Source organism: Choloepus didactylus, chromosome 6, assembly GCF_015220235.1.
Source record: "Choloepus didactylus isolate mChoDid1 chromosome 6, mChoDid1.pri, whole genome shotgun sequence".
NCBI classification, from domain to species: Eukaryota; Metazoa; Chordata; class Mammalia; order Pilosa; family Megalonychidae; genus Choloepus; species Choloepus didactylus.
In genome coordinates, this window is record NC_051312.1 from 45,111,845 (window position 1) to 45,137,155 (window position 25,311).

Consider the following 25,311-nt stretch of genomic DNA (forward strand, 5'->3'; position numbering starts at 1 on the left):
CAAATGTAGGTCCCAGAGAGGCCCAAAGCACTCAGAGATCCAGAGAGGCCCAAAACACTCCAATTTTTAAGAGTACACAATATATTAATAAAAGAAAAAAAAACTCAAGAGGTTGCTTGAATTTAACAAACAGACACTTACAACATGAAAAAATCAACACAACTGAATTTGAGGACTTCTCTAAATAGGAAGCCCAGATCAAATGTCTCACTCTATCCACAGCCACTCTTAAAATACCCTAACGTCTCCATTTTGAACAGTAGCACGAGAACTTACCACAGAGCTACTCCATCAAAGTTATTTTCTTTGAAAACGCCTCTGCAAAAAACATTTTGGAAACATGGAGAAGGCTGTATACTTCATTATTTACTACATTGTGAATGGGATCACAGACTTCCAAGTGACCCTTATTTCATGGCCGATCAGAGTTTTAAAAATCGATCCACATGAGCCATTAGTGATTGTGGTATAGGAATGACATGGTCCTACATGACCCCAGTTGATAAGAAGTTGGAATTGATGGGCTATCTCATAGTTCCAGAATTCTAGGTCTCAAAAAGAGTACACGTTGAGCCTTCTGTAAACGCAGCTATTGAAGCCATTCTTAAATATCTCTTAAGAGCCTCTTCAAATAGCATCTCTTATTTGTGATGTTCTTCCTAATAGCATGCCTTCCTCTCTCCTGTTGGAAACTGACCTTGGTGGAATTAGCACATGGCCACTCATGATCCCCAACTGCTCCTCAACGCATTGAAAGGCTGTATCTGAACACTCACACTCACACCCGTGTCAACAGAGCCAATTCCTGAATGCAGAGCTAATTCCTGAATTAGACTAAGACTTTCCAGCAAAAAAGTTCTAAGAATCCAAACACTCACTTTCTCCCCATTACTAATGTCAGTGTAGATAACCAGCAGAATCTCCTGTGAACTTTGGGCTCAGAGAATATTATGTTTCATAAAAAAAAAAAAAAAAAAAAAAAAAAGGCACATGTTCCTACAGTATGAGGCGTGTGCTAAATCTTAGCAAAGACGGATGGTGAAAATGTCATTTTCCCACCTTGGTGCTGTTATATACCAACAAATAGATTACTTTCCACTGTCCCCAGTTCTGTGTACACCAGGGCCAATACATCTCCATGGTGTCCAAACAAAATCAAAAGAGTCCCTGTCTTAGAAAGTATGTGTTGTTGCTGAGTCATGTCTGCCTGTCTAGTCAGCCCATCATGGAATAAACAAAGGGCTAGTTTGTCCTCTTGTGATATGTTGAAACCTTTTGCCAAAATTGATTTCTTTTCTGGACAGAGTTTTTTAAGGTATGTGGCTCTCCCCAGTACACCTGCCTACCTTGGCTGCCTGAGCACTTTTCCCAAGGTGCATGTACACACTCCTGCCCATTTCTAGCCATTTGCCAAAGACAGGGCATGCTGAAGATGAATTTGCCTTTCCCTGTAACTCATGAGTCAGAAAAATTACCAGCAGAAAACACTTCTAGAAAGTGTGACCATGTGCTCTGAAACCCAAGAGCCCTTTAGCCAACCAGTTCCTCACTGCACTATATCAGAGTCACCTCTCTCTATCTGCCCATTTGTTTTAGAAGACTTTAACACAAGGAAATGGCTATGCCACACAGCTAGGGAGAACCCAGGGGGCTACTGAATTCACAGCAATTGGGAGTCCAGACTCAGTGCAGGGGATTCATAGATAGCATCCAAAGCAGACTCCCCTGCCCTCAAAAGTAAAATTCCAATAAGAACCAGTGAGGTAACTGCAGGTAAGCGAGCTTCACTTCCTGCCATAGCAGACACCAGCTGCCACCGGGAGCCTGTTTGATTTTCATCTGTCTGATTCCAGGCAGATTTCTCTTTCCTCTCAAGTGTTTTAATTCAAGATTCAAAATAAGGTTTAAAAATAAAGACTTACCTCATTTACCTAAAGATTCTGGGTGGGAAATCCAATAGCTGTGGCTAATGGAAGGGAGGCAACAGGCAGCAAGCACACCAGCTCCAACGGGGCTGGGTTACCTCGAGTGTTATCACATCTGAGCCCTCATCAGAGTGAAGATAAATGCATATGACAATAATTTTAAATCATTTTGTAGGATGTTAAGCAATAAGCCACCAACCGGGAATTCCCTAAGTCACTTCCCCCTCCTCTGATTGGCTGCCAGGCCCTTTAAAAAAATAAAATAAAGGATTGCAAACATTGGCTCATTTGCATTTGGCCAACTCACACGTTAGTGTTCAAACAAAACAGGTCTAACCAGGTTATGCCTGTGTCTCAAGAACATAGAGACAACCTGTTAATGGCTGAGGAATTGATTTAGTGGTGACTGTTCTTTTCAGCTTAGAGACTGTTCCAGCTGAAAAGCCCCATACTCCCCCAGAAGACAACATCAGGAAGGGAGAACATGAAGGCAAAGTGAGCCGAAGTTTAAACCTGGAGAAGATGATGGTAGGGGAGTAGGGCCCCTCTCAAACATCCGTCTCATTTAGTAGTCTGTCTTTAGTCCACTCTGCTTGGGCACCAAGGTCTTTGTGTACAGAGACTAGCCTGGCTGTGTGGATACCAGGTTCTGAAAAGGCTCCCAGCAAGGTCACTCAGAACATGGGTTCTCTCTCCTTGCATCACAACTGCCTCTTTGACAGTGATCCTCGGCAATTTGAATGGACTTTCAAAAGTCCATCTTACCCCGTCCCCAGCCCCAGGTGAGAGCCCTAGGAGAAGGTTTGAAAGGGAGGGTCCTGGAGGGAGGGTGCACCATGAATTGCTCAGGTCAAACAGTCAACCGTCAACAATGCAAGGGCTGATTATCCAGGTGGGTGGATTATCCAGGTTCTTCTCCACTTCCTCTTGACACTTACCTGATCTTTTTTTTTTTTTTTAACTGTTTATCGACACTCCCTATGGAGCTAGAGAGGTAAGGACCCAGAAATAAATGGGAAATAAGACAACACAGTTTGAACCAGAAGGAGATGGAATCCAGAGGAGGATCTGTGGATTTCAACTACCCATGCAATCCCTATCCCCTGGGGCCAAAGGCATGTGGGGACCTGCCTACACCTGCTTCGCTGGGTCACAAATGCACCTCCACCTGTTCAGGTGAGTGACCGCTCCTGGCAAGGAAAAATACCATCCCCTAACCATTAACTTTCTCTCTTGGGCCTTCCTGGACACTGGCCTGGCATAAGCTAAATGTCCAAGCAGAGTTCTTTAACTCACGGGACCTCCCCTCTGTGGGAAAGGGGAGGGAAGTTGAATTTTGGCAAACAGACAAATGCTTGCTGATCAAAACCAGAAGTTTTCTGTGTAAAAAGGGAAACCCTGTATATGGGAAAGACTGACTATTAATAGAACAAACAGTAAGTGGTTGCTGAATTAAGGTTTGGTGGAATGGTGAGTGATCGGGAAAAATTATTCTTCCATTCTCGCACCCCCACCCCAACCCCCCACCCCCAAATGCAGAGGGAAAGTCCAGCAGGGTTGGGGGCGTGTAAAAGGCTTGGTAGGAGGGCAGGGGTGGGTGTGGGAGGGTTTTAGAGCTCAGGCAAGGCACTGCTTAAAGGTTTGGGGAGGGCAGTTTAGGGAGGTCCTTAAGAGCCCCTCTGCCTCGGTAGCCTTCACCAAACGTTCCCACCACTCCCCACTGTTCAACCTGATGTAGTTCCCAAGGGCCCTGTTACAATGCAAATGTCTGCCCTGGGTCTGATACAAACAGTAAAGATCATTATCACCCATTATCACATTAGCCCCAATTAGTTTATCAGCTCCAGATCTGACAGCCGGACCCTGAGGGAGAAACCTGGTGAAGTTTTGCTGGGAAGATGAATCTGGAGAAATCTGAAGCAGCAACTCCTCCCACAGCAAGGCAGGGTGGGGGAAGGGGGGTGGGATACGGCGGAGAGGGGGCAGGTAGCAGGTCCAGTTGGACTCCAGGAAACAAACTTGACCTTCTTTACAATTTCACCTGAGAATAACCTGAGAAAGCAGCATAGGGGTGGCATGGGGGTGGGGGTGGGGGTGGGGGCCCGGGAGGGATGTGGGGGTTTGGGTTGTATGGTCAAGAGGTGGTGAACTTCAAATGCAACTCCAAAGTGATGTGGCTCTCTGGTCCAGTCCCAGCCACCTTTAATTAAAAGGCCCTTTAATTCCTATTTGAAAAGTTCTGATTACTTCTTCACCCACTCTTATTCTGCCCATTTTAGATCAGAGGACTGTTCCATTAAGGCACCCCTGAAGGGAATCATTTTGAGGTTGTAGTGGTGGAAGGGGAGGGAAAAGATGTCCCCTCCTATTCACAAGCCACTTGATATGGGAGTTTTTATGTATGTGAAATGCCTAACAAATGTGCCTGGCACCTAGTGGTTACTTAATAAGGATTGGCTATTTTCTTTACTTGAGACTTCCCCCTGCCCCAAACCAAAAAAAAAAAAAAAAAGAAAAAAAAAAGAAAAAGAAAAAGCTAGATTTTTCTTCATAGAGAAGATACTCTGGAATATGCAGTCTTGGGTAGCCTATGGCAAACTTCCACAAGATACTCTACATCACATTAGGTAGACCATAGAAAGATAGGAAGACGGTGGATGGATAGAGGGATAGATGGATGGATGGGTGGATGGGTAGATGGATGGGTGGATGGATGGTTGGATGGATGGATGGACAAATGGATGTTCTTGATTTTAACTGAGAATACAAAATGTTGGAGTTTATGTAGAGGCCTTCTGCTGCAAAAGTCTCAAACATATCTAGAGTATCCCTCATGGATAAAAGTTTTAAAGCATAACCACCAAAACATCAAACACACCAGAGCTCAGCCCCAAGGAGAAGCCTTTCTATGAACACATTGTTAGTTCCCTAAAAGCCATATAAACCTTCTGGAGGAGGAATTAGGCAAGAGTCTCAATATCATCTCAAACCTCCAACCTAGTATAGATTCCATTGTTTCTTGGCTCCCAGGATTCTCTGGGGACTGATAAAGATGTCTGGGAGTGAATGGTGCTGAAACAATGCTAATTGCTTCCATTTTATGGACCCGAAGACTAAAAGAAGAGAGGCAAACATAATATTCAAAATAATGCTGGTAACTGGAACCAACTCTAGAAACCCAGTTACTCTGCGTAGGAACCTTCCCAGTCTTCCTCCTGGTCAAGACCGTATCACTGGCGCAGACCTGCGCAAAGACATAGAACATTTGAGTTGAGTCCTGGTGTTCGTGCCTACAGAAGAAAAGGGGTGGAGCAACCCTTCTTTGTGGGCAGCGACCTGGGGGCCCCAAGTTCGGTTGGGTTATCTACTCTCAAAACCAAAAAACTTCAGAAACCTGAATGCCCAAATCAAGGCCAAGACAGACTTTCTCTAGGCTAAGTATCAAGCCTAAGGGGTCTTCACACCGACACAGGCTGTGGTTACAAGGTTAATGAAGTCGTGTGATTGCTTTGCAAGAAAGAGTTTGCCCACTTACTTTACACAGCACCTTTTTACTAGAGGCCCTAAATTTATTTTTGCAAGCAAGTGTGTGTTTGTATACGTTTATGTACGTCATCCCCTCCTGATGTCTTGGAGTTACCTCCAGGGCAGAGCATGATAACTATTTATAGTAAGAGCCACACAAGAATATTATGTAGGACTGACCAAAAGGAAAACTTTTAAAACTCAGAGCAAGAGGCAGGGGGATTAAATAGAGTAGAATGTTATTATTAATTACCTTGGCTAGAGTCAGATGAGGAAGTGGGGTTAATAAATATCATCTTGCCTCTTTCACTATCCCCTTCCAAAAGCCGTATTTCCAAACTCTTTAATAAACCACAGAGATTAGATTCCTGGGGATCTTCAGATGCCCTGGGGAAAAGCTTCAAGGGCCCTTCTGAAGGTGGCACTTGAGTTCTGTTTGGAAGGTCCGATGTTGACAGCTGTCCCTACAGATGTTTGTGAAGCCCTCAGATCATGCCTTTTACCATCATATCTGTGCCTACAAGCTGAACAAACCCTCTGCCAATGACACCTACCATTTAACTGCTAAGTGGGGGGCAAGCTCAGTGATGGAGTAGGGGAGGGTGACTCACATGTTTCTGGAAAGAGTGACCCATTGAATGTGCATGCATGAGCACACACACACATACGCAGCTCAAACATCTGAGCATATCACCAACACCAATCTTATCTATGCACCAAAGATGAATTTTCTGAACTCTCACTTCATATTTTCATTATCCTTAAGCCACTTCCATTCTTGTCTTACTTAACTTGCACCTGCCCTGCTCTTTCTGTCTTGTCTACACCTTAATACTCTCTTTCTGACCTTATCTTTCCTCAAACGGCTTTACACAGTGCCCTGACTTAATGCCAACTTCATTGCTGCACTAAGCCCTTTGTTTCTTGAATCAAACTATTTTGGCTTCTAAACAGAGTGCATCCTTCCAGGTCTTCAAGAAGGCTCATTTTCTCAGTCTCAGAGAGGGAGGGAAGTCCCGGCCACCTCCAGGAAGCCTTCTTGCAGCCAGTATTGCCTTCTTTTTTCTGTGGAGAATGGTTTCTTATAGTCATTGTTTTCATACCTCATTTTGGCATCATAACTCCTTTTCGCTGTTTTGAAACCTCAAAATGTAAAACAGATTGAAGAGGCGCTGCTGCATGTAGATTGGGGTTGAGGCAGCTGGAGCCTCGCCTCCTTCATTTCCCTTCCTTCCTCATTCAGAGGCAACACTGAAGACTCCAGCCTTCTCTGCTTTATAGTCCTCTCTACTCCGTATCCTTCCTCTGAGCTTATAGGACATCAGAATCACCTTTACAAATACCTGAGTTCCTCCCCACACCTCCCAAACCCACATTTCCAGGGTTGGGGTGATAGCAGAGAAAATAATCAATTTTGCATTCATCGCCATCCATTTCTCTTTTGGGGCTCTCACGTTGTTCCACTGGTGATGAATCAGAAGACAAGGTTCCTACCATTCAAGAAGACATTTTAATGGGGCAGAACTTGGGTGAAGATCTCAGTACCTGGTCTTTTTCACTCAGGGACCTTAAGATACAGCAGACACTCAGACCCAGAGTAGAAGACACCTAAAATCACCATCCGGATGTCCAATTATTCTGGAGAACCATGGTGTTCTAAGAACCTATTACCCTACCCCATAAAAACAAGATGTGGCTAGGGTTTTTTTGTTTGGTTTGGTTTGGTTTGGTTTAATGATATTCCTTCTTTATATGCTTGGTATTTGTAATTTGTTTTTTTCTAGCCGAGTTTTTCCTTGACTAGTCTTGCTAGGCATTTATCTGTTGTTTCAGTCTTATTTTTCAAACCACATTTTTCTTTGTTAATTTACTCAATTTTGTCATATATTTTCTACTTTGTTAAAATCTGCTATCTTTATTATTTCTTGTACTTACTTTGTGTCTTCATTACTCATCTTTTTCTAGATGCTTAAGATGGAAAATTATATGTGATTTTAAATCTTCCTTCTTTTCTAGTGTAACATTTATTGCTATAAATTTCCTTTAAAGCTCAATTTTAGCTGTATTCTACAAAAGTTATTTTGTGTTTTCCTTATAATTAAATTCAAAATATATTTTACTTTTCTTATGCCTTCTTCATTAACACATTAATTCTTTGGTAGTATGTAGTTTATTTTCCAAACATCTGGGACTATTTTCACTACCTTATCATTAATGATATGTTTAATTTTATGATTGTCAAAAATACTTCATAAGACTTCAGTCTTTTGAAATTTCTTGAGACTTGTTTAATGGCCCAGCATAGGGTTTATCTTGGTGAATCTGAGAACTCTGAAATAATATTCTGTTTACATCCCTATTTTATGAATTAATGTTGCCATATACGTAAAATTAACATATTATAAACCTCACAATTCAAGGTTATAATAATTGCATTGAACCTCAGTTTTCTTTTAAAGATGTTAAGAGAAGGAAATCACTCATTTTTTTAAATCTACAAATCTCATTTCTGATGGTCTTTATTCCTTCTTGTAGCTCTGGTGCGATTTCCCTTCCATCTGAAGAATTTCTTGTAGCATTTCTTACAGTTCAGGAAAACTGCAATGTCTCTTCTCAGCTTTTGTTTAGCTAAAAATATCTTTCGTTTACTTTCTACATTATTTTGACTGAATGTGGAATTCTGAGTTGACAATTTTGTTTTTACTTTTCGTCAATTTAAAGATATGATTGATTGTCTTCTTACCTCCATTGTTTCTGCTGAGAAAGTCTTTATTTATTTCCTTCTTTTGTAAAAGATGTGTGTTTTTCCTCTGGCTGTTTACAATGTTTTCTTTTTATTTTTTATTTATATAAGTTCGACTATGATGTGTCTCAGTATAGTGTTTTTTTAATTAAAGAAGTCGTAGGTTTACAGAAAAATCATGCATAAAATACAGACTGCCCACATACCACTCTATTATTAACAAATGTGGTACATTTGTCACAATTCATGAAAAAACATTTTTCTAATCGCACTATTAACCATAGTCCATTGTTTCATTGTTTACAATAGGGTTCACTATTTGGGTTGTACAGTCCTCAGCTGTTTTTTAATTTTTATTCTAGTAACATATATACAGCCTAAAATTTCCAATGGGCTGGGTTTTTCAGAAGCAGCCTGGTATGTTGGAAAATACATAGATTTTGGAGCCCAAAAGACCAGAACAAACTTGTCACATTTACTTAAACTTTAGATCTGTTTCTCCATCTCTTTATTGGGGATATTAATGTTCTCAGTGGGTTGCTTGGAGAGTTAAATGATAAACTGTATAAAGCATTAGAAGAATGCCTGGAATTGGTTGGGCTCTCAGGAATTTTTTGTTTGCTCATTCCCTGTAAGTATGGACCTTGAACCCCAAGAGATCCCCTTAGTGGTATATGAAATTACATATGGGTGGTTGGAGAAATAACCATCCTTTTTTCAAAAGACAAGGTAGGAGAAGGAGGTGAAGCTGGAAAGTCATAGAGAAAAGGAAGAGTAACAATGACTACTTACACGTATTAAGTTCTAACCATATACCAGCCACTGGATTGACAACTTAACTTGTATTATCTCATTTAAGCCTCACAAAACCCCATCAGAAAAGTACTATTACTTTTCTCACTTTACAGATGAGAAAACTGAGCACCAATAAGCCTGATAAGTAACTTAGTCGAGGTCACAAAGTAAAGCAAGTGGCTAGAGCTCAAACTAAAACCAGTGTAATTCCAAATGAGATCTCTTAACTACAACCCTGTCCAGAAAAAAGAAGCTTAGCAACTTGTTGAAATTTTGGACTATAATATCGTACATAGATTTGGAAAACCAAGCTCAGTTCTGGAAGGCAATTAGGCATGCAAGTGTTTCTTAGAACAGTTAGACTGGAAGGTTGAAATGCAAAAAATATGAAATGTACACACTCCAGGCAGGTCTGGGCCTTCTAGGACAGTCTTTAGTCCCTGCCCTTCAATACCAGATATTTAAAAGGCTTAAGCCTCAGAATAAGAATTGAGGGGAAACCCACTGGAAAAAAGTTGTGACTTAGCTTTGCCTGGGAAGTCATGAGATTCTTCTGAGACAAAAGTCGCTCCACCACCCACCAGTCTTAACAGCACTGGGCAGGTTAAATACCACAGTGAGAAGTCCTTAGGCATCTGGATCCAGAAAAAGTGGAGAGGAATAGAGTCAAGAGTCAGAGTGAAGATGAAGGCATTATATATGAAGGCTGAGGGCAGTGGTTACATATAGTTGTGAATTGGAGCTCCATCAGTTTCTTCATTCCTATCTTCAGAAACGATTGACAGCATCTCAAAGTAACGTAAAATGCTAATCAATCAAATTGTCACCCTTAAATGCCTTCCAGATAGAAATGAAGAATTCTGGATCTGCTCGTGTCCCTGGAAAGAATGCATCTAGAAACTTCCTGGAAGTGATATCTAAGTTTTCAAGCACATCCATTGTGACTGTGCAAAAAAAACATTTGCATAAATGAATTATCCATTCAGTCCGTTCAAAACATATGCACCTGTACCTTGGTGGAAAGTCAAGAAAGAAAAATTCTATATTTGGGGGAAATCCAGATCATATGATCTTTCTTCCCTCTCTCCCCCACCCCCATTCTTAATCACATGTGAGTTCAAGGTTTGGAATTAGTCAATCTGTCTCCCTGGACAAAAACAGTATGCTGAGGAGTCCTATTTTAAGACTTAGTTTCTTTTATGACAATGCCCCGGGAAAGTTTTATGAGAATTATGATTTAAGATTGGAGGTTAATAGTTCTGAAATTCTAAAACCAAAAAATATTGTGTAGGTGGGTGTACAGTAAAACTGAAATAAGGAACTCCTGTGCATGCTGAACCAAAAATCTGCACAGTCAGTTCATCTGAAAACTTCTCTTGGGATGATAACCCTGCTGGGAAAAGGACCAGCCACAATCTGCTCACTTCCTTACAGTGGAAAATTCTGTTAGGCTAGAAAGAATGAGGAGGGTATATTAGGGTTCTCCAGAAAAACCGAATGGAACAGGAGAGTATACGGGGGAAGGAGGGATTTATTATAGGAATTGGCTCACAGAACTGTGGGATTGGCAAGGACAAATTCTGTAGGGCAGGCAACAAGCTGTAAACTCCACTGAATGTGAAGCTGAATTCCCCAGAAGAAGGTGGATGGGAGGCTGAAGTAAAGACAGAAATTCTTCTTTTTGACTTCTGAAATCCTCAGTTCTGGCTTTAAGACTTCCCACTGATTAGTTGAGGAGTCTCCCCTCATTGCTAAGGGCAGTCTCCTTTGTATTGTAGATGCTATCAACTGTAGATGCAATCAACTGGCTAATGATGTATATCCCCCATGAGATACCCTCACAGTAACAATCAGGCTAGTGCTTGCTCAGCCAAACAACTGGCCACCATAACATAACCATAACCTAGCATCAACCTTGACACACAAAATTAAACATTTCAGTGGGCAAGTGTGAGTGTGAGAAGAGGACATACTCAGCTTGTTACGGACTTTCTCCACCAACACCAAAAAACTTCAAAGCGTGCCCAAGGTTTATGGTTCTCAAATTCATGCGTCCATGGTTCTCCAGGAGTTTCTAGAATCACTAGGGCAGAAAACCTCAGGGACTTCAACCTTGGATCTCACAATTGTGTGTAGTTGTGGTGGGGGAGGGGGTGCCTTGGCAAATACCTGATTTTTACTAATCCATTTTCTTTCCAGCTTGGCAGGTCACCTTAACTTGGAAGCTGAATGTTTGTTAGGGGATGGGCCAATGCTCTGTGAACTTGAGCCTTGGCTGGGGGTAACATTCTTTGAATGACCAGGTAAGGTGAGACTAGAAAGCTGCAGTACCATGCCAATTGGGCAGAGTCTCCAGGAGTCCAGATCCACCACAGGTTATTGCACGTGCCACCACCCATTCCCTCCTCTAACTGCAGTCCCTCTCTGGTCTCAGAGCTATTGCAATCAAGCATCAGGCAGTGAGGCAAAGTGGCTGGGACAAAAGGTAAAGCCAGATTAAGGAGAAAAGAGACATGGAAAGTCAGCAGTTCCTGCACGTTTTATCCTGATGCCCATAAAGAGACTTTGAAATGTCCCCTAAACTCATCTTGGCAATATTCCTTACCGTTTTAGTCACAAGTGTATGAGATTTTTATATACGTCCCTCCTCCCCGTCCCAGTGCTCTACTTCCTCATCTTTGAAGCTTTCTCAGAAAGCAACCAGATAATAAAACCCTTACTCAAAAAATTTCACAAGTTCCTCATCACCTGGAGTTGTCTTCCCTGGAGGAAAGTACACCTACTCTGGGTGGTACATGAGATGATTTTAAGTGTAAATCAGAATAATTTTTATTTTAAAAGTTATGCAGTTTTGATATGAAGCCATATTTAGTAAAGTAAAAAAGTTAGTCAATTTAAGGAAAATTGTTAAGTAAATAATCTAGGTGGTACACAAACAGCAAAAATGGTGACAATGAAGTGCAATTGATTGAAATTTGGAAAACAATGGCTTAAAGACAGGCAGTGCAAACTCGGGAAGGGCATGACATTCACTGTTCTCTGTAACCTGTACCCACCTACATTTCCAGTCCTCAGCCCCTGGGTCTCTAGCTCTCCCTCCCGGGGTACATCCCAGGCACAGTGGACTCAAGTCATTGCTCTACACGTGTCCTGTGCTTTACCATTTCCCGCTTTCATTGCCACATGGGCCTTCCTTTGTCCGTCTTTGCCCAGTAGATTCTACCCAGTTTTCAATGCCATTTTCTCCTTTCAGTCTTCCCCAATTGCCTTCATCAGAGCTAAAATCTCCCAGAACAGTTTGTACTTGGAACCATTCAATACTTGACATTCAGTGACTACTTACTGAACTTCTACCGTGTGCCAGGCACTGTGCTAGGCACTGGGAAATCAGCCATAGAGAAAAAATTAAAACAGATAAAAACCCCTGCCATTGTGGAACTTGTATTTTAAATAAGGGGGATGACAACACATTTCCTATTGTGCCATGTGGGGCTGCTTTGGGGTGTCCCCGTCCCCCAGCCAGCCTGTGTAAGCAACCTGGGCAGAAAAGGGCCTTATTTATCGTCATATCCCAAGAAGGGCCTGACAGGATCTTCCCACATAGCAGGGAGGCCAAGGCTGCTTGATAAATTGGATCAGTTTGCATTTCTCATAGGCTATAAAACCCCAGAGTTGGGGCCCCAGTTTAGAAGCAGTGGCATGACCAACAACACCCTGTGTGTTCATGGAGCTTTAGAAACTGCTTTCTCGGTATATCACATTAGACCCTCACATTGTCCCTTGGACATGCGAAGCAGGCAAGACCTCTTCTTTCCCGAGGTCATGCAATCAGTAAAAGGCAGGGCAGAGGCCTGAGGTCAAGTTCCTGGACCCCCACGGCTGCTCTTGCCACCATAACTGCTCTCCTCACCCCTCAGAGTGGGACAACCTCCAGGCACAACTTTAATTCCCAACGGGAATCAAACCCATGGCAGACATTGAGCTCCTCCTGACACAAAGCTCTGTAGTGACTGCTGCAAAGAGGAAGACACCCTGAAACACTGTCAGAGGTGGGAAACCCTCCATATCTTTCCAGAGAGAAACAGCCCAGAGTTGCTTCTGCCATTCTCTCCCTGCATCCCCCTCTTACCCTTTCTCTCTCACACCATCCCTTTTCCAGAACCACTGCCACGCCTCAACAGGACAGCTGCATAGGGTCATTGACTCATCCTAGTTTGCTCCAGACTTTCCTGGTTTTAGCCCTAACAGCTCTGTGTCCCAGGAAACCTCTCAGTCGTTCTAGTTATCTACTTACTATCTGTGAATCTACTATCTCATCTGCAAATGGAGAAAACACCCACCTCCTGGAATTGCTGTGAGGATTAGAGATAATGTACGTGTAGGGAGATCACTAGTGCCTCATAAAGGTGCTGTAGTATCCTTGGAGGCTGGCCTGAGAGCAGTGTACAGAGATAGAGCTGTGGTGGAATCAAAGAACCCATGAGCTGGTTGATGCCAGCTGAGCGGCCATCTTTCTTTCAGAAGGTCACATGGCAGGGATCATGTGACCACCCAGACTTCTCTGAATGGCAGGGAACAATAGACTTGCTAGCGAAGCACTGGAAACCAAATCCAGAATCCACTCAGTTCTGCCTTTTTATTTTTCTTAAGCACTAGCTATGTGCCAGACGCCGTATTCAGTGTTTCATTTACATGCAATTTCTCAGTTTATCCTCACAACATCATAAGCTACCATTACAGTCCCCCCGTTTTAAGGATGAGGCAACCGAGGCTAAGAGAGGTTAAATAATCTGCCCATGGTCACCCTGCTGGTCAGGACAGAGGCAAAGCAGGTCTGCCGGACCTCAAAGCCACTAGCCCTCACCACTGCCTAACCATGCTTGAGAAACATCCTCCCCCAGGGCATCAGCGGAAGTTGACAGCTTCTCTTCACTCCAAGTAGAAGGAAATTGGCATTTTATTAGGCACCAGGCAATCTGATTGGTCTTGGAGAGAACGGGAATTAGGCGAGCCCCTGCTTGCTGGGAGATGGCTTGCCCTGAAACCTGGCTGAGTTTACAGGAACCCCGAGTGGATATTTACATAATCTAATTACAGCGCTCTCAAGCTTCAGACAGAGGAGAACGCATAGAACAAACCCCAGCCAAGGAACCATTGTAGCTTGGACAGATTTTTTTTTTTTTAACCCACAACAGTCTAATATCCAGACTAATTCCTGTAGGCAGTCCATAACAGAGAAAAGGGTGCCAGACTTGGAAACAGCCTGGGTTTTCATTCCTACTTTGTCACTTACTAGCTGTGCTGCCTAAAACAATTTGAGGCTGAGTTCTCCAATCTGTAAAAGGGGCATAGAATTTGTCCCTGTATCATCATCATCATCAGTTGTTGAGTTCTTAGAGTGTTCTAAGCACTATGCTGGCCTCTTTGCCAAATATCCTCTCAAAAGCCTTTTGATGCAGGATGTTTATCTCCACTGAAGCTCAGAAAAGTTAGGAAATTTGGCCAAGGTCATACATCTAGTAAAGAGGCAGAGCCAGATCTGAAACCCAGACTATCTTCAGAACTCCAGAATCTTGTTCTTCATCCCTGTATACTATCTCCTAAAACCTGTACTATAAATTTCAATGAGATGACACATGGGAATTTGCCTGGATCATAGGTCACCCTAGGGTAGCACCCTTTCTCCCATAAATCTCAGTTCACTGCTCCTTACAAGTGCCTGAAAAGGTGAGAAAGAGGCTCGTTGTAGGAGCACTCGCCACAGGGAGCACTCTCTACATGGGAGCAGTCTCTCCAGGGGAACACTCTCTGGGGGAGCACTTCGTCCTTCCCTAACTCCAAGTTGATAATGAATAATTCACCAGTCAGGATAAGAGCATGTGACCCTGTGAGTGACTCAGAAATACAGAAGTTCCAAGGAAAGAACATCTACCTGCAGAACAAAGCCAGGCAGCCCCCTGTGGCGAAGATAATTACAGGCTGGGGAGGCTACCGGAAGGCCAAGGGCCGTCTAACTTACACTGTGATGAGTCACAACCTCAAAGACTCCAAGGAGGTCTAGAGGTTCCAGCAGACCACTAGGGACTCACCTGGAATTAAAAAAAAAAAAATTCCCCAGCTCCTTCTACCACACTCTTTGCCTTTCCTTCCACCATAAGTCCATGCCCAAGATCTCCCACACTGTCCACACCAACCCAATATTCTCAAAGGATGGAAGGAAGGTGTAAGGTTGGAAGGATGATAGAATTGTGAAAAATGCAAGTCAGTAATGCCAGGCATGGTTCTTCGTGTTGTTCTACAACAAGGTAAAAGTAGATAGAAAATGAAAACTGCCACCATCATATCCAGCAACCTATATCACCTTCTTCGCCCAAGTTGAGCCATGCCTAAATAGAGGCTGTACACAGCGTTTTGGTTTGGAGTCAGATAGCCCTAGGTTTGTATTTCAAATCTGCTGCTTGTGGCTGTGTGACCTTGGCCAAGTGGCTTAACCTCTCTGAGCTTCATTTCCTCATTTGTTAAATGTGGATTATAACAGTTCTTACTCTGTAAATTTATGAAAGGGATTAAATTAGATAATACACACAAAGAGCTCCATTTAATAGCTATTTTATTTATTACTCCTATAATTCTGAATTTTGCATCATCCTTTCCCCAAGTTCCATTTATCACCATCTCCCCAGAGCTTTGTCCCCTGTCTCTGCTTATGGGGGTTCTAAAATGAGGAGAGTTGAATTGGGGGCCAACTTCACTCTCAGGTTCCTACCTCTTCGGTTATCCCAGGTATGCCAGCAGTGAGGCTTGTGTTGTCAATATTCAGATCCTGGAACTTTCCAGTGGCCCCTTGTTTCAGCTTTCAGAGTCTGGAAAGGCTCATTTCACTCCCTTCTCATTCTTGCAACCCTTCTGGTTCTGAAAGTGCTCACTCTCCCAAGGGCCTGCAGCACCAGGAGTTCATGGGCTCTTTCCATGGAAATGCTATTTGGTTACCTGGTGTTTTGCATTTTGTAACATCAAGGGCCTGGATGTGACCGGGATGTTGTGATCAGCCACAGCTTGGCAATGGCAAAGTCACTCTTTCCTTGCACTAACACCTTGACCATCCTACAACACCCTCCCTCCCTAACTTCCACCCCTCCAAGCACAACAAAGATCTGCAGGTCAGAACTTTCTATAATAACAAAAACAATAACTTACTGAGACCTTTCTGTGGTGTCAAGCATAATGCTATATACTTAGAATACATTACTCTATGGCTTCTAGAACTCTCTGTTTCAACATGTGGATCCTCCAAGGTAAGCTTTCCCAGTATCCCAGGGCCTGGCTCCTACCTTTAATGGGGTAACTGTTTCTCAGGGTGGCCCCAGCCTCCTGGTGCCCTGAGGACCAAGCTTGTCAGCCAGAGGAACAAAAGCAGTTCTGGGGCCACAAGGCAGGTGGAGGGAGGAGGGTTTCATCATTTTAAAAGCCCCCACAGAACTGCTAACACCCATGGTTTGGGCATGGAGATGCCCATGTGGGAGTGCATATTTGTACAGTGTTTATGGAGGGCAGTTTAATAGTATTTATCAACATTTGAAGTGGTCATATCCTTTGACTCAGCAACACCATTTCTAGGAATCCCTCCCATTGATAATAAGTACAAGAGACCACAAAAATATACAATGAAAAATTGAAAATAGTATTAGTGTTTATTAATAGGAAAATGTTTAAATAAATGATGACCTGTCTATACCAGAAAATAATAAGACAATGGAATTAGGTCTAATGTCACTATGTTGAAAGATATCCATATACTAAGTGAAAAAAAACAAGCTAAAGAACAGGATTATAGCATCATTGCATTTTTTCTTTAAATATATGTATTTTGTGTATGCCTGGGAATGTATACACAAACAATTAACAGTTGCTCCTGGGAGTGGATTGAAAAAAAAGTCCACATTTTTCTTTGTTTTTGTTTTATGGCATATATATATTTATCTATAGTTATGCCTATGTAATAAAAATATCCCAACACAACAGATATCTCCATTTCTCTTCCTGTCTGGTAGAACCTTCTAGAAAGCAATGCCTAATAATCCAAAATAAACATGTGTTCAGAGCTTTGCAGTTTAAAAAACACTTTCATAAACAGTCTCTTTTAAATCTCACACCATCCCTGTGGGATTAACACTACCTCATTTTGCAAGTGAGGAAACTGAGGCTTCAAAAAGTGGGTCTGCCCCACATTAAATGGCTGGTGGTTGACAGCCAGGACGGGAAGCCCAGGCCATCTGCCTCCAGCTGATACCTGCAGAATTTCTTCCATGGCCAAAATCAGGTGAAAACCAGAATACCTGGGCGTGGCTAAGAGGGCTGTGGGTAGGGTGTGAGATGGGGCGTCAAAGAGCGTAGTGGAGAAGAGATTTTTTAAAAGGGCAGTGGGGGGGTTGAGAAGGAACAAGAGACCTGGTATACCGTTCTACAGTTAAATGCAGAGGCCATCAGCAATCCAGGTAAGCGAGACCCTAACAGGTGCCTCCGTCCCATCCCTGCTCCATTGTTTGGAGATGAATCATTTGGGATGAGTCTTGCTCTTAACTGTCTGTGAGCCAAGCCTAAACCCAGTGGTTTGGGGACCAATCCCATCCTAGGTATGTCATATGAACTTCTGCCCGGGAGCCCCCTAGGGAGCTGTCCGCAGAGCCACGGGAAGAAGTGGATTCCCCAGAAGTATTTCTAACCATCTGCTCATTTAACTCCCTTCAATGACTCTCGTGCTTTTTAGAATAAAGTCCGGCATCATTTCCGTGATTCACAAGACACTTTGTGATCTGGCACCTTCTTATTTCTCCAGCCTCATCTCCAGATCTTTCTCACCCAGAACTCTACATGCCGACTCTTTTCAGTAGCCCAAACTGGCCATTCTCTCTGTCTCTCTCTGTAGGTCTCTGCCTTTCTCTGCCAATCTCTCTGTCTCTCTGTGTGTCTCTGTCTCTTTCTCTCCCTCTCTTTGTCTCTCTCTGTTTCTCTCTATCTCTCTCCCCCAAACTATCACATATGCTGTACCTTCTGCCCAAGCATAGTCACTCCCTCTTGTTTACCTGGTAACTGCTACTCATCCTTCAGCTCTTATTCCAACTTTGCTTCCTCTAGGAGCCTCCCCGATCAGCTTGCCTCACACTGCGTTGTTACTGCCCTCCTCCCCAAATCTCCCTCTGTCTAGAACTTACCACATGGCATTGTAATGAGTTATTTACCTGTCCCTCTCCCCAGCTGGACTAGCACAGTGGCTGGTGCATTACAGGTGTCTATAAACATGTATTTAATGAATGAGGAATGACATGGTATGGTTGTCACCATAAATGGTGCACGGTAAATGACAAGTATTGGACTTCAACAATAGGACTTAGCTTCAGGGACTTGGCGGGTGTCACATAAATCCTCTGCCTTCATCCACGTGGCCAGTTCCTCTCTGCCATTGTCTGGGAAATTCTTAAGCCCTGAGTGACAAGGTAAGTTACAAAGGGCAGTAGCTACCGGCAAAGGTGTGCTGTGAGAAATTCCTGGTGGTTTCTAACCACAACTCCTAAGAGGGATAAATAGATCACTCTCAGGTTTGCAAGGTGACAACCAGAGGACTGCAACCAGGCTCAAGAGGCCATCAAGTCCATTCCCCTGCCTCCAGGCAGGCCTGACTCAATCACAGACAAATGGGTGTCTCCTGCCATTATTAGGAATAATAATATTATTGTTAATACTAGTAGCAGTATAATAATTGTTCCACCAAAAATAAACAGTACAGGGACGATGGTGTCACAGCTTCCCTGGGTCACCCTTCCCAATACTCAGTAGAGCACATAATCCAGACACAACAGTTTAAGGTCTGCTATACCTTCAAGTCAGAATGATTTCCCAATGCAAGGTGAGGAGAAACAAGAAGGAACTCCTTAAAAGAGGGCCAGAGCAGACAAAGTGTTTTAGAGTCAGGCTTTGGATTACATTGCTCAGCCAGTGTAGATGATAACACATAGAAGCCTATTGCACGTACAAAGGCACCGGGGCCACATCGTGCATCAACTCTGCTGTTTACAACCAACTCAAACTTCCCCTGTGCACGGGTCTTTACAGTTTACAAATGCTCCCCCATCCATGATCATCTTTGATCCTCACAACGATACTGTGACATACGCAGCCAAGGACCTGGAAAAAGTCGAGGTTTGGGCAGGCTCTGAGTGAGTTTCCCCGAGTTCTCAGTCCTAGGTGAGAGACTGAGCTGGGATCATGGTTCTGAGACATTTGACTTCCAATCTGACACCCTCCCCACTTCAACATTCTGCTTCTCAGTCCAAAAACATTAGGCATAGAACAACCAGGCCCACAGGCCCCACAATCCACGTAGTCAATAAAAATGGGAGTACTTGCTGTGCTGCGAGTACTATAAGGCTCTAGGAACACAGAAGTGAGTAGAACAGACAAAAATCCTTGCCCTCGTGGAGCCTACACTCTGGGGTTGTGACATTTATAAGTGGTTATCAGTGAGATGATTAGGAAGATACATGGACTCAGAATTAAATAATATTGAACCACAGAGTGAGAAATGTACACTTTCCGATTCTCTTTCAATCCTTCACAGATTTTAACAGAGAAGGTCTCAGTCCGTGGACATCCCTTTACAATGAAGGGAACATAGGCTGCAAGATTGCAGTGAGAAATTATTCCCATTGTTGAGTTTTCATCCTATTTATTAACTGTTACCTTCTATATGTGGCAAGTGATGCTGGTTTTCCATTAAAGGTAGTGATATAGTTGCTTTAAAATAAGCTTAAGCTATTTTAAAAGTGAGTCATTTGAAAAAACAGCCTAAGAGACTGAGAGAACAGGTGGTGAATGGAGGCAGCAAAACACTGGACCATCTGATGTTTGGGAGAACTTGGAGGGGTCACAGCACTTCTGCATCTAAAGACCCAGACACACTCAGGCTGCCTCGTTCTTGGGCTTTTAAGAACCAGAATCCTAAGGGTTTGCTGACTAATGTTTTAATTAATCCTGTATCTGTCACTTTCTCCCTCCACCAGCACTCCAGCCACCGCTGGGCTCAAACCAGGCTGTCTCCAGTTGAGAGGCCCCTGGGGCCCAACAGTAAACGCCCTGCCCTTCCTCCCAGCTGACAGTGATTTCTCTTCCTTATCTTAATCGCCACACTTTCACTTGGGCAAAGTCACCTGCAGGAAGCTCCTCCAAGGTTAACTACTCTTCTTTCCGGGAAGCCAACCCACTCTTACTCTAAATGACAAAGAACCACGTCCAACCCCACTGATCCCCAACTTCTCCCTAGATCAATGGCTCCCAAACAGGTTCAGTGTCAGAATCACCCGGGGAGCTTTACCAAAATGCTGGTGCCTGGGCCCCACCGCAGAGATGCGGAATCAGAGTCACTTAAGGATGTGGCCTGGAAAGCTGCATTTTATGCCTCTCAGGAGCATTTGATGTTCAGCCAGATTTGGAAACCAAGGTCCTTGGTTGGAGACCCCTTCTCAATGGGCATCCTATTTAGCCAATTAGCCAACCACCATTGTCTTACTGAGGCACTATGATGCAGTGGTTTAAGTACATGAGCTCTGGAGTCAAATGAAACTGAGTTCAAACCCTGGGTCAACCTCTAGGAAAAGGCTGAGTGGCCTCAGGCAAGCCGCTTAGCCATTCTGAGCCTCAGTTTCCTCAGCCATAAAATGAGAGTAGGGATGACTTCTGGACACTGTCAGGTTGTTTTAAGGATTCCATGATATATTTATGTCAAGTGTATAGTACAGTGGCTGGCTTGGAGTCAGAGCTAACAACTGGCCATTATTTACCCAGGATATTTTTTTTTCTAATCTTGGTTTTAAGAGAAGACAAGAAGAGAAGAGGAAAGAGAAAAGTTAGAGGGAAGGCAAGACAAAACAATTTCTGATGTTCAGTCCTTATTTGCCCCTTTCCCTTGAACACATGAGGTCCCCAAGGTCAGAGGTGAGGATTCTAGGCCATTCTTTTCCACTCTTCCATCCTCTGATCCCTGCCCACCCTAGACATGTGTCCCAAGCTCCTGAGGGACGCACTGACGTGGGGCAGAAGTTACCCGAGAGAAATAAACTGAGCAATGGAGGACCGTTAAGAGGGGCAATCTAGGAGCCCATGGCGTGGGTAAGGTGTTTTGGGAAGGCCCTACCTCTTCCCGACACTGAGGAGGTACTCCTGTCTCCCCTGCCAGGAGGAAGGGCATGGCTGAAAGTCCCCCGAGGACCTCTCTGTCTGAACCAATTGTATGACACAATGTCTGGGGCTCGATAATTATTTGCTGATTGAATGAATGAACTTGGGAACTATATCTACCAGAGGGAATAGAGCAGCATAGTGTAGTGGGGGCCGTGCTTCTCAAACTGGAATGTGCAAGACTCACGTGGGGAACTCGTTCAAATGCAGATTCTGATTCAGGGGAAAGGGGAGGGCTGGGGATTCTGCCTTCCCAGCAGGTTCTCAGTGATGCTCCCACTGCCAGTCCACAGACCATCACCTGAAAAGTGGACAGCACACTCTAGAGCCAGTCTGCCAGGATTCAGAACCTGGCTCTGCTGTTTACCAACCATGTAACCTTGAGCAAGTTACTTAAGCTTGTTGTGCCTTGGTTTTCTCACCTGTGAAAGGGGGGTGATAATAATAGCCTTGGCTTTACAGGGTTATTGTAAGGTTAATATGTGTTCAGCACATTGCCCAGTTTCTGACATGTATCAGGCATTCAGAATCAGTAGGCTGTTATCAGAAGGCAGAAAGTACATAGAAGAGCCTTCTTTAGAGGAAGGTAACCTTCTAGCATTTCGTCCTTGACCTCTGCTCCGGAAAAGTCAACACATGCTTCTCCAGCAGCCAGCCAGCTTGTGGTCCAAACTACCTCCCTCGAACAGCCCCTGACACCCAAAAGACTGAGGCTCCCTGTGGCCAAGAAAAGAGTCAGAGTAGCCCAGGGCACCTCCCCTACTCCCCAGCTGCGCAACTGTGTAGCTGAGCAGATGACAGAGTGCCGACAGGCAGATGTAGCCCGCCTCATGAGCTGGCAGTCCTTTAGATTTATTTTTCCTTAAAGCTGCTCAGAACTTTCAGGAGGCAGAGAGTTTTTATCTCCAGGATCCCAGAGAGCCAGGAGGTAATAAAGATCAATGAGGTAACTGTGCCAAATCCTGCTGATGTCATCAGAAAGAGGGTAAGCACGCTTATCAGGAGACAGAAGTTAGGAGTCCTTTGGGGTTATCGGGTCAGCAAGGCCTTAAGGAAAATGGGAAACTCTGGACATCCAGCCCCTTCGCATTGTCTCCTTTCCCCCTGACTGAGACCCTTTTTCTCTGCTCTCAGAGACTCCAAAGTCCTCCCCTTATCATCATTCATGCTAAGGCATGAATGGCTGACAGCCATTTGAATGGAAGTCAAGTACTTTTGTACTTTTCCTCAGAATCCAGTTCTTTGGCTGAAGGAAAAACACTCCACTGAGAACTTTTTAGGCCTCAGCCATGGGAAAGGGGCCATTGGAAAGGAAAACAGAGAAGTTTTAAGGTCTGGAAGACTTGAGTTCAAATCCCAGCTCCAGCTCTTCCCAGTTGTGTACTGGACAAGCTCTACACCTGGACAAGTCACACATCCCTCATGTGTAAAGTGGGGGTGAATACCTCCTGTACAGTGTGGTTGTGGGATTAGAGACAATGGATCGGATGCCCCTAGGATAATGCCTAGCCCTAGCAAACCCTCAGTTAATTATTGAGATTCCGACCCACTTGGAGAAGACTTCCCGAACTCCCCAGGTACGGCTGACCACTTCCCTCTTTGATCCCAGCCTGTCTACTTCTCCACCATTTGGGCACATAGACCATTGGAAGGCACTCATTTGCTCCTGTTCCTTTCTCCCTGTGAGCAATTTGAGGGCAGGGACCCTGTCTAATTTGCCCTGGCTCCCCATGCCCAGCACGGAGATGGCATAGCACACGGGCCAAGCTGAACTGAATTCCAGCCCTTGACCTTAGAGGTAAAAGGGAGCCCTGCCTGGGTAACTGCCCCATCTGTCCCTGGGGCTGCAGCTTGGCTGAAGGGAAGGGGCCCAAAGGGGGAGGGGCAGCCACTGTTAGAAAACCCTCCAGCCTGGGGTGCTGCAGCCCCCTAAAGAGTGGCATGTCACTTCTGCCTAGTGAACAACCTAGTTTGATCCTGGGGTGAGGTGCTGGCGTGTGCAGGCTGGGAAGCGCTAAACTCTGGGTTGGGCATTTTCTCAATTGTTTCTTTCTCTCTCTCTTATCTCCACTAGTTAGTGATTAACTGCCCTTTGAAAGTTTCTCAGCCTCCCCAGGCTCCCCAGGAGCACAGGTGGCCACTGGGTTGGAGCAGAGGAGAACCTGACTCCAGGCCCAGCTCTCCCTGCACTAACTCGCAGAGGTTGCTGGGAAGGGCACAGGAGAGGCATGTCTGCAGGCAACTGGTTCTGTGGAGGGGGGTGGGGAGAAGCAGATGACAAGCAGGACTCGGGAGAGAGAGGTTTGACTTTCTCTCACAACCTGCACCCCCACCTCACCCCACCCCATCCCCAGGAGCTTTCTATACAAACCGTGATCCCCTGTAGCTTCCTTCAGTCAAGAGCTACTTCAACAGACAGCCCCCATAAGTTGGAGCACCGCCCCCATACCCCTTTATAGTAAGCTCCACTCGGCTGGGCCACGAAGGAGACCTGGCAGAGGAAGAGGCTGACTTGGTCAAGCACCTTCCAGCATTTTCCAGGGGACACAAAGACCCTTTCCTTTTGGAGTTTGGGCCTTTCCTCCACCTTTTCTTTAATGCAGGGGTTTTTGATTTGAGGTTTGGGCTTCCATGAAACGGCTTCCAGGGAGACCTTGAACCCCTAAAAATAGAAGCAGTGAGCAAAACAATTGGGAGTATGTCTCTAAGTGCATTTTTCTAAGGATGCACCAAGGTAATGTCAATCAGACGTGTGACTTCTCACCTTAAAACCCTTTACTAGCTATTATTTACAAAATGGAAAATAACAAGCATTGACAAGGATGTGGAGAAAAAGAACCCTTGTGCATTACTAATGGGAATGTAAAATTGTGCAGCTGCTTTGGAAAAGGGTTTGGCAGTTCCTCAGAAAGTTAAACATAGAATTACCATGTGACTCTGCAATTCCACTTCTAAGTATATACCCCAAAGAATGGAAAGTAGGAACCCAAACAGATAATTGTACATCAATGTTCATAGCAGACTTATTCACAATAGCCAAAAGGTGGAACCCAAATATTCATCAACAGATGAATGGGAGGTAAACAAAATGTGGCTTCCACACACGATGGAATATTATTCAGCCGTAAAAAAGAATGAAGTACTAATACATGCTACAACATGATGAACCATGGAAGCATTATGTTGAGTGCAATAAGCCAGATGCCAAAGGACAAATATTATATGATTCCATTTATATGAACTGTCTAGAATAAGCAAATACATAAAGACACAAAGTAGATTAGATTATAGGTTACCAGAGGATGGGGTGAAAGGCAGTGGGTAAATTATCACTTAATAGGCACAAAGTTTCTGTTCGGGGTCATGAAAATTTCTTGGTAATAGATGGTGAAGACGGTGGCACAACATTGTAAATGTAATTAACATCACTGAATTGTACACTTAAAAATGGTTAAACTGGGAAAATTATGTTACCACAATTTTAAAAAAATTCTTACTTCCTGTTTATTTCATTTGCTTTTGAAGGAAAATAAAGGCAAAATCCCTGTCATGATGTAGAAGGCCCCGCCTGCCCTCTGCTCTCTCCTCCCGCCCTTGATTTCTATGCTCAGGCCACCCTGGTCCCCTCTGGGACTTTTGCCCCTGGCAGCTCCTTCTGCCTCCAGCTTTGCACCCAGCTCTTCTTGCAGCTGCCCCCTCCTCTTCCTTCAGTTTGCAGCTCCAAGGTCTCACCCTCAGAGATGCCTGCCTGACCATCACCCCCGCCACAGCCCACCCCCGGGTCTCCACGGCACCCTGTTGATGTCTTCGTTATGCTTAGTGGATCTTGCTTTGCCTGTTTATTTTGTGTTTAGAACATAAGCTCCAGGAGGAGGCATCTTTGAATTGCTATAGCTCTAGCAAGTAGCAGAGTGCCTGGACTGTAAAAGAGTTCAGGAACAGGACAAATGCATGAACGTGAAGATTTCCTTGGGTTCTCAGAAGGGTTGGTCTTAACTCCCAAAATTTAAGAGCTAGTGCTCTAAATCAGGGGTTGCAAACTATCACCCGCAGGCTGAATCCAATCTGCTGCCTGTTTCGGTACAGCCTGTG